The following is a 10,671-nucleotide window of genomic DNA, read 5'->3' on the forward strand; positions in this document are numbered from 1 at the left end:
ACTCCTTTTAAAGTACTCATTGGAGTTTTCTAAATAATAGGTACTACCTGGGGGGTTCCAGGTATACTATGAGATAAAAAATAAAGGGTGCTCCTGTCTTTGAAGATGCAGAACTCCTGAAAGATTCAAATTTGAAACAAATTACAGTCCTTCCTTCCTTCCTTCCTTCCTTCCTTCCTTCCTTCCTTCCTTCCTTCCTTCTTTCCTTCCTTCCCCCCTCCCTCCCTCACTCCCTTATCCCGCCTTCCCTCAGCAAGAGGTTTATTTTAATCTCTGACATTAGGAACTTATCTTGTAGGGGAGAAAATTAGTCCACAGAAAGCATGGACATCTTGTTGAATGTGACAGCCATGAAGACACAGCAGTAGAGGCAGATTCATACTCAGTTTTGCATCATCTTAGAAATCACACACTGGGTATTTCTCCTTAGAAATAAAGCCAATAGGGACAGTCATTCTCAGGTGACCAAATAAATAAAAAGCCTCTTTATTATCCTTGCATAAATTTTATTGTCATAACATTTTTTAAGCACGTGTGTCATTTACCTTGAATTATCTGTGGTATAATTTTAACTCTACAATTTCTTTCTTGACATCCCAGAAGATTAGAAATTTATATGCTCCAGAACAGGGGAGGAGAGGCACATGAAATAAACACAACAGAAGCCAATAAGCAGGACGTATGTAGCTTAGAAATTGGGGGCCAGGGAGGTAACTTGTTTGGTAGAACGGCAGATGTTCCAATAAGGAAACTTGAGTTTAGATCCCCCTATGCCCATGTTAAACAGGGCTGAGGAGCTGGAGAGATGGCACAGCAGTAGAGTACTTTGCCACATTTCCTTAGAAGCAGACTTCAGTTCCCAGCACACCTGTGCTGTGGCTAGCAGTCATTGGCAAGTTCAGTTTCAGGTGATCCAGCACCATTTTTTTTTGCCCCTGCAGGCATGCATACACATGCACAGAGAGAAGGGAAGGGAGGGAGAAAGAGAGATTGCATGTCCTTGTTAAAATACTGTATAATTAATTAAACAACTATATGTAGACCTATACGTTACTCTTGCTTCCCTGTTGAATTATTAATGGTTACCATTAAGACTTAATTACATGTCATTAACTATATGGGCTAATGCCTTTACAGCTTTGCATCATGTGGACCATGCTAGAATGCCTTGTCCACTTGTAAAATCATGCATCCCCAGAGGGAAGGTGTCCACTCTGCCAGACTCGTTGAAGTGTGTGTTTCCCTTCTCTGAGAGTTTGGTCCCTGAGTCAGATGACATTGAGAGCAGTCCATACCTTTTTTCTTTTCCTTCCTTCCTTCCTTCCTTCCTTCCTTCCTTCCTTCCTTCCTTCCTTCCTTCCTTCCTTCCTTCCTTCCTCTCTCTCTCTCTCTCTCTCTCTCTCTCTCTCTCTCTCTCTCTCTCTCTCTCTCTCTTTCTTTCTTTCTTTCTTTCTTTCTTCCTTTCAACAGGTTCTTCCATAGCTCAGGCTGGCTTCAAACTTGCTTCATAGCCAGAGGTGACCTCCTGGTAATCCTGCTTCCACCTCCCAAGTGCTGATATCACAGGCATGTGCTGCGAAGTCAGGGTCACTTTTTAAGATATCTGTAATTTTTATTTATAACTAATAGGCAATAATTCAGGTAATAACAGTTACTAATATTGTTTCACATGCTTTTAGTTTAATTTATGTTTATAGGTGTTTTCCTGAAGGTGTGTCTATGTACCATGTGCATGCCTGGCATCCACGGAGGCCAGAAGAGAGTTTCAGATCTCATGGACCTGGAGTTACAAATAGTTTTGAGCTATCATGTGGGTGCTGACTAGAATCCAGGCCTTTTGTAAGAGCAGCTAGTGTTCTTAACATTTGAGTCTTCTGTCTAGCCCCTGGGGTTATATTTAAAAATTATATATTCAAACAATTCTAAAACAGTTTGAATTAAGGGTTATATTTATATAGGGAGGCTGGAAACAGCTGTGGCAATACTTGCTTGTTACTGTGGTCATGACTGCCTTCTGCTATGTTCAAACCAGATTTTTGACCATTTTCTGAGTCTACTATCTATTCCTGTATTTGTGCTTCTAGTATGTCAATGTGTGTGCACGCATGCATACATTTTTTGCATGTAATATTTAGTTTGGACTTGCAAAATTCCTTTGCTTCCCAGAAATAAAACAATTTTTGGACTCTACTCTTTTTAGAGTCTTAGATCAGACTCTTGTAAAATAGCATGGCCACGTATGGTGTGATCTGTAGAAGAAGTGGTGGGCTGCATTTCTGCCCAGCTCCCTCATGGCTAGCTTAGCCCCAGAATAATTACACGGAAACTGTATTCTTTTCAACACTGCCTGGCCCATTAGTTTCAGCCTCTTATTGGATAATTCTCACATCTTGCTTTAACCCTTATTTAGTAATTTGTGTAGCACCATGAGGGGTGGCTTACCAGGAGAGACCTTAACCTGCGTCTGTCTCTGGGAGGAGAGGCATGGCATCTGCCTGAGGCGTCTGCCCAACTCTGCTTTCTTTCTCCCACAATTCTGTTCTGTCTACTCCGCCTACCTAATTTTTTGTCCTATTAACGGGCCAAGGCAGTTTCTTTATTAACCAATGAAAGTAACACATAGACAGATGACCCTCCTCCATCAGTGATCCTATTGAGCATACAGATTAATCTGTTTTATTTAAAGGCTGTTGGTACAGGGATGCACATGCAGCAGAACTACAGTATGAGTAAAATTACCATGGCTGAAATTGCATCCTATGTAGAAGGAGACCATGCTTCAAGATATACGATGCCTTAATCCTAACAGCAAAGGGAAAACAGCAGGGGTTTAGTTTGTGTATATGGTGACATGTATATATGTTCGTGTATGCACATACACGTGCAGATGCACATGCACATGCACAAATGTATGTCGGTTGGCTGACCTATCAGAAGCCCCAGGAATATGCCCATCTTAGCTTCTCCAGTCCTGGGATTCCAGGCTAACACCACCGCAACTGGCTTTGTCACATGGGGTCTGGGGATTGAGCTTGAGCCTTTATGCTTGTGAGATGAGCGCTTTTCCTATAGAGTCACCTCTTCCAGCCTAATTGTTCACATTCTATTCAAAATCCATTTTATGTCATTACTGCATACAAAGTTGATTATATTCCGATTGATAAAAAAAAAAAATCTTTCGCCAACAGAATTGTCAGTGGGCTGTGAGGGCACAGCTGCTGTGCATATAACTTAAGAAGATCATTGAAGGGAAAGAAGAGATTGTTACACTTTCTTCTCACTAGTTCCCTTTTTGGGTTTTGGCTGGATTTTTTTTGAAGACACAGATGTTACAGTGGGAACTCTAACAGCCACTGTAGACCAAGAGCAGAACTTGACAGAAACTGCAAATTAATTATTCTGAAGCAGAAAACTAGACCAAACTTGCTTCTCAATTGACTGAGGGCTTATGTCATCTCTAGTACTTATGGATGGGATATATATATATATATATATATATATATATATATATATATTATTTACTCTTGAAATTAGTATAGACTTTTATTAAGACAGTTTCTTCCTATGTAGCCCAGGCTATCCTTGAACTTGAGATCCATTTGTTTTGGCCTCTGGAAAGTTACAGATGTATGTTATCATACCAGGTCTTTGTGTCCTTGTATGTATTTGTACATGTGTGTGTATGCATGTGTGTGTTCATAAATAGATTTGTCTGTATGATGAATGTGACCACACACATACACAGCCATTCTACTTCACTGCAGTCTGACCTAGGGCTATAGGGAGATCAAGTTGCAATAGTTGTTTTCCTCCTGGGAACCATAAGACCTTTGAAAATTCCAAATAATTTTTCTCTTATTTAAATACTTCCCAACTTTTCAAAAGTTTACAGTAAAATATAGACTCAAATAACAATAGTCCTAATAGGGGCTGAGGGGAGGAAGCCGCTTGTCTTGCAAGCCTGAGGACTTGAGTTAGATTCTCAGCCTGCAGGTAATAATGAAAGCAGAGACAGATGGAGCCCAGGAATCCACTGGCTGGTCAGCTAAGTGAATCAGTGAGAGACTCGGCTTATAAGGTAAAGCAGGGAGTTACAGAGGAAAACGCACCATCCATTTCTGCCTGCCTCACTAATCATGATGAATAAATTAGAATGAAAATAAATGTACAAAAGAGAGAGAAAATATGTTTAAATATGCTAAAAGATTTCAATGGCACCAGCAGCCTCACTTTCCAAACATTTTTAGCCTGATTTTCCCCCGATCTTCGTGTCTTCTGCAAAGCAGTGGGCCTGCCTGGTAACAAATGTCCTTTCAGTAAGCCTGGATGGCCACATAGATTCTGTCTTCTTTCAATGCGTGCCAAAATTATACTTCCTTCAAGCTGAAGATAAAGCAGAGTACACAAGCGCATGAAATCAATTCCTTATCTGAACTCCCTGCGCTTAGTTAGGGCACACTGCTTCAGGATTCATATGCACTGTTGGCCTTCAAAGTCACCCCACACCATTCTTAACACTGCAGCTGGCTTCTCCTTTCACCTCCTGTAAGCTTTGTCTAGGAGAAAATTCTCTGTAAAGACATTCTGGTGTCTAGTTTCTCTCTCTCTCTCTCTCTCTCTCTCTCTCTCTCTCTCTCTCCAGCTCCTCTCTCCTCTCTCATCTCATCCTCAATCTCGTCTCTCTCTCTCTCCTCTCTCTCTCATCTCGCTCTCAACGTCACTTCTCTTCCCCTCTCATCTCTCTCGTCTCTCTGTCTCTCATCATCTCTCTCTCTCTCTTCTCTCATCTCTCTTCCCGCCCTCTCTCTCGCTCTCTCTCTCTCTATCTCTTCTTTCTCTTCCCACCCCCATCCTGCTTCCCTTTTCACCTATCCTACTTTGCTTTCTGAATCTATTCAAATATTTTGGTCAGAGCCTGCTCTTCTTTTCTGTGCTCTGAACCCCTTCTACACTACCCTCCTTCCAGTGATCAGGATACTTCCCCACACCATGGGATTTCTTCATGGTACACAATGCATATTTTTCCTACTTTTTAGGATGAAGAGTGAATAGAGTCAATGAAGAATAAAATTAAACTAGAGACATTGATTGCTTGCTACGAAACTGACCAAATTGGAACAGATAAATTTTCAGAAGTGCTCCTACTGAAGTTATTTTTGTTCCTATTTTCCTTCAATGGCCTGTAAAGGTTACAGTGGAATGAGACTGGAGGAGATGTCAGAAGATACTCACTCACTAGACAAATGTTTGCGGGATGTCAGCTGTGTCAGGCTCTATCCTTAGTCACACTGAGGAACAGATAAATCCAGAACGTCTGCTGGGGAATGGGGGGAGCGGATGCGTGGGGAAGGAAAAGAGACTGACTGAAGTTTAGGGATCAGGCACCTAGGAGCTGTAGTTTCCCTCTTGATTTCAAAATCGTGTCTCCTCATTCACAACTGGCTAAATTGTTCAAGTGACTTCAAGACACTAAAATCTTCATACTTGGCTCAAAGGAATGTTTGTGGAATAAATGATTTAAAGTTATTATCACAGAGCCTGAGATATATTGAATGCCAGCAAGAGAAGGACTCTAAATCTCTCTGGTTAAAATAAAAAGATTGTTCTGCAGATAAATAATTAGGAGAGTGAGTTAGAACTGGGCTGTTCAGGGAGTGATGAATATGGATTCAGGACCCAATGGGTATAATGGGAGGTGATGGGCCATAAAGAAGATCTTCTAGGGCTTGTTTACTTTGACTCCTAATCTTCCTAGACTTAAGATGGTGCTGAGAAAGACAGAAGAAAAAGCATTAGAGGCATAAAGGATCATGGGCTTGAGAACACTGCAGTGATAAGTACCTCATGCAGCAAGCTAAAGCCCCCTCTTTGCTTCTAGATCAGAGTGCTTGCAACAGAAAGTCAATACAGATTCTAGCTAACAAGACAGATAATGCCAAGCTTTTGAAGATGCTGTGTCCTGATTACCAGAAATAGGCTTTGCAGTTCTTTTTGTAGCTCATAGAGGACCACAGCGATGGACTTCAGGGTTGCAGCCATAGAGTGAATTATGCAGGCATTGTATGAAGCAGGCACGGAGAGGGATTGGCTGGCTTCAAGAAGATTCCTTAGGAGGTCAGTTCAATAGTAAAAGCAAGACATGGGCAACTCCTCTGTGATGGAGGGCAACCAGACAAATTCATGACAGTTTTTGGGGGACTTTTGAGTTAAGGAAGTTAGGATGATGCTTTCTGCATCTGACTTTTCTCTGCTTGCTGTCTACCATGGCTAGTGCTCACTGGCTGAAGGAAAATTGGTACCTGACAGACAGTAAAGATGAAAAGATGAACTTCCATGATGGGCATTTGACTAACTCTGCAAAAATGTGCACCAAACTGATGGTGGTGCTCATCTGTAATCCCAGCACTCAGGATGTGCAAAGATCAAGTGTGCTAGTTCTCCTGGCCTACATAATGACAAGCAGGTGTTGGGCTTACAGGAGTGTGCTGTCATGGAGGCATAACAGGACAGCACTTTTGTTTATAGAATGGACTAATGCACCCAATGTCTGGAAACAGGGGTCTTGAGTGAGAGTGGGTCCCATGGTTGTCATACAGAAAGATTCCCAGTCTGCATGCGATAATCAAAATCAGGAAAGTCAAGAATTTTTTTTTCTTTTTCTTTTTCTTTTTTTTTTTTTTTTTTTTGGTTTTTCGAGACAGGGTTTCTCTGCAGCTTTTTTAGAGCCTGTCCTGGAACTAGCTCTTGTAGACCAGGCTGGTCTCGAACTCACAGAGATCCGCCTGCCTCTGCCTCCCTAGTGCTGGGATTAAAGGCGTGCGCCACCACCGCCCGGCTAAGAATTTTTTGAGATATTATTTTCACCCCTGGGTGTCACATGTAATATTGTATCAGCAGAATCCTGGGGAATATCCTGTCTCAGAAACCTGAGGTACACCCAGAGAGGAGCAGTTCCCATAGAGGTGTAGTGGGAACTGGAAAGCTGTAGGTCACAGGGGTCATCAAGCACAGCCACTGAGGAATGGGGGTTGGCAGCAACACCGGGCACACTCAGAAATCTGGTAGGAAAACAGTGAACACCATTGGGTTTTGAGCCTTTGGTGATTCAAATAATAATAGTAATAGTAGCCGGGCGGTGGTGGCGCACGCCTTTAATCCCAGCACTCGGGAGGCAGAGGCAGGCGGATCTCTGTGAGTTCGAGACCAGCCTGGTCTACAAGAGCTAGTTCCAGGACAGGCTCCAAAGCCACAGAGAAACCCTGTCTCGAAAAACCAAAAAAAAAAATTAATAGTAATAGTAATAATAATAATAATGTTCATATCCACTCTCAGCATAATCAACATTAAGTCAATGGACCTGCCCATATCCTCAAATATTCCTTTTGGCCTGTTGCAGCCATTAGCTTCTCCTCTGCCACTCCACACAACCACTGGGCTCCTTTCTGTCACTATAGATTAGTTTGCATTTAAAAAATAGTTTACATGGAATTCTGCAGTATGCTTCTTGTTAGCTTCATACTGTAGCATTTATCTGTAAAAATACCATTAAGGTCTAGCAAGAGATTCATTAGATAAAAGCACCTACTGTCAATCCTGATACCAGGATCTGCATAGGAGAATGAACAAGCTTATTCAAGTTACTCCTGACCTCCATGTACACACACACACACACGGAAACACACACAATAAACAAATATAATAGTTACTCTAGCACTTTAGAAGCTGGTGGATCTCTATAGGTCCAACAAAACCATAAACTTACATTATTAGGTATATTTTAGTAACTGTAATATATGTTCTTGAGCTACATGTGAGCATTGTAGATGACAAATTATATCTCAATATCAAGAGATTGGACTTTTCTGTTAGGGATTTGCTATAGATTGCAAGTTTTCTTCAATGCTTTTGAGGTAAATAGCCTGTTCTTTTAAATTCAAAGCTTTCTGGAACTAACATTATGTTAAGATTGACACACATGCACGCACACAATGTGTAGAGTAGGGTTGGATGGTGTGGGAGCATGTACAATGGCTTAGCGGGACTTCTAGCAAGCAGGGGACAGATATTCACTGATGGCGTGGAGGATGGGGTTTTCATAGTGCCTACACAGGGAGCTTAAAGAACAGGCATTCAAGGGAGAATCAGTAAGAGAGACAAGAGACATTGGGGGATAATAAAGGGAAGTGTTTGCAGATTGTTCTGAGGCCTCAGCTAAGTTTTCACACCAGAAGATCTGGGGGCAGTTACTTGAAGCTACCCTCAGCTTCCAGGGGGTGGAAGATGAGAGGGTGGATCACAGTATAAAATGTTCTGTTCTGGGTGGCAGAAGCTTAAGGCCTGTGGGGAACCAGGGCAACTGATGGAAAGTGAGACTGGATGTTTGGGGCAGAAGCAGGCTGAGCAGACGAGAGGGAAGGCACTGGAGCAGATGAGCAAGCGCATGGCATTCACTCTCACTAAACGTATTTCAGCGTGCCCAGGAGTTACCCAACAGACCCGCCTTCTTCTCACCACTTCCATCGCCATCAAAGTGACGCTTACTGGTATATCAGTCTTGGTATATTACCAGTTACCACGCAGGTATCACATGACACGTTTGTGCAACCTATACTGATGATTCGAGGGTGACCATGATGGTGTGTCCCTGATCTGCTGCCATTGTCAGTACTGTCATTTAATTTGGGGTGGGGGTGGGGGAGGCTGGAGAAATTGTTCAGCACTTAAGAATACTTTCTTCTTTTTCAGTTTTGCTTTCAGAAACCGCATCAAGTGGCTGGTTCACAATTGCCTGTAACACCAACTCTAGAGGAGCTGAAGCTTTCTGGCCCCTGTGGATACCTGAACACGGATACATGTACACATATATGGATACACACATGTATATGTTAATTAAACTAAAATAGAGTCATGTAAAAAATGACTTGCTTTTAAGAATCCCTGAAGTCCCATCTCTTTACTACAGTTTTATCGTATCGATGTTCTCTGGTCAGATGATTCTTGCTTTCTTTATGTTGTATTTGGCCCCAGGTGACCACAGCCCCTAACACTGCCCTGTACTTGCTAACACAGCTTCTCTGGTACATTTCTTCTGCTTCCCAATTCCTGCACCCTGTAAACATGATCCCTATTTTAACAAGGGGAGCTATGAAGACAGAGCTGAGGTCCTATCTAGTGGCAGCAGCTGGTCATTGTGCCCTGATTTCCTTCTAAGTTGTTTAGAGCCTATGCTTTTAGCCTTCACTAGATGTGAAGCACTTCTCTTTGTTAGCAGCTTACTTAACGTTCCCTAGGATGTGAAATATGTTTAACTGCTCCATTAACCTACATCTTTTGTGTCTATGAGAAGCAGGGCTTCTCGCCAGGTATTGTTAACCACTCCTCTCATCCATTAATGGACCCATAAAACACAGGATCCCCCAAAGTACCTTCTTTACCTTCTTGCTCTTATAGGAACCACAACAGACATTTATGTAGAGGTTCTCATTCTGGAAGATTCAAAGCATTTGCCAGATTTTTTTAAAACACCAAACTTATTGGATTTATGGAAAGCGGAATGAAAATCTATTAAACCAAGGAAGGTAATAACTTCTGAAATGCAAAACTCAGGGTGGTTAGCATAAAAGAAGGTCTACCCCTCTGCTAATGCTACAAAATCAAGCGGGCAGTTTGGGAAGGAGAACGTGGGGCTGGAACAACTTCATAAGAACTGGCCCTGATGGTGGCAGGGGTGGGGTTGAAAAGGCTCTGAAGGGTTTGATGTGAAAGGAAGTAAAAGAAACGCAGACAGCAGAAGAGGCACTTTTTTCCCTCTGTGGACTGAGTGACTTTGAACCCTAGCCTACATACTGAGGCAGCTCAAATGCCAGAGGCAGGACTCAGTTCCCGCTTTCGCTGGTGATGCAGGTGACAGGGCTAGAAGCTGAGAATCGCTGGATCCAGAAACTCACATACCACAACATCTTCTTATTTTCAGGTGCCCTTGGCAATGACTTCTGATCATTCTTTTTCTCTAGAAACAATATCTGAGTTTACATTTGAGTTAGACATGGTACCAACAGTCAAAGAAAAATACTTTACAAGGGAAGTCTGCCTCTTGAGTGAGTGCATGGTTAGATACATTGAGAAAAGAAAGGTTTTTCTATTTCACTTGCAAATCGAAGAAAAGTGCAAAAATCAGACATGACTTTCAAGTTACATTTTCTTTTTATTGCGCTATACATTTTTTCTCTGCTCCCCTTCCCTCCCTTCCTCCTCTCTCCTCCTTTACCCTTTCCTGTGACCCTTTATGCTCCCAATTTACTCATGATATCTTTTTCTCTTTCTTATTTAGATCCATGTATGTTTTTCTTAGGGTCTTCTTTGTTGTCTAGGTTTTCTGGGGTTGTGGATTATAGGCTGGATTTTCTTTGCTTTATATCTAAAAGCCACTTATGAGTGAGTACACATTATATTTGTCTTTCTGAATCTGGGTCACAAAATGTGTTTTCTTTCTATACCCATCCATTTGCACACAAATTCCAAGATGTCATAATTTTTTTTACCGCTGTGTAGTACTCCATTGTATAAATGTACCACATTTTCTTTATCCATTCTTCAGTTGAGGGGCATCTAGGTCATTTTTAGGTTCTGGCTATTACAAATAATGCTGCGATGAATATAGTTGACCACATG

Source organism: Arvicola amphibius, chromosome 6, assembly GCF_903992535.2.
Source record: "Arvicola amphibius chromosome 6, mArvAmp1.2, whole genome shotgun sequence".
Lineage (NCBI taxonomy): Eukaryota > Metazoa > Chordata > Mammalia > Rodentia > Cricetidae > Arvicola > Arvicola amphibius.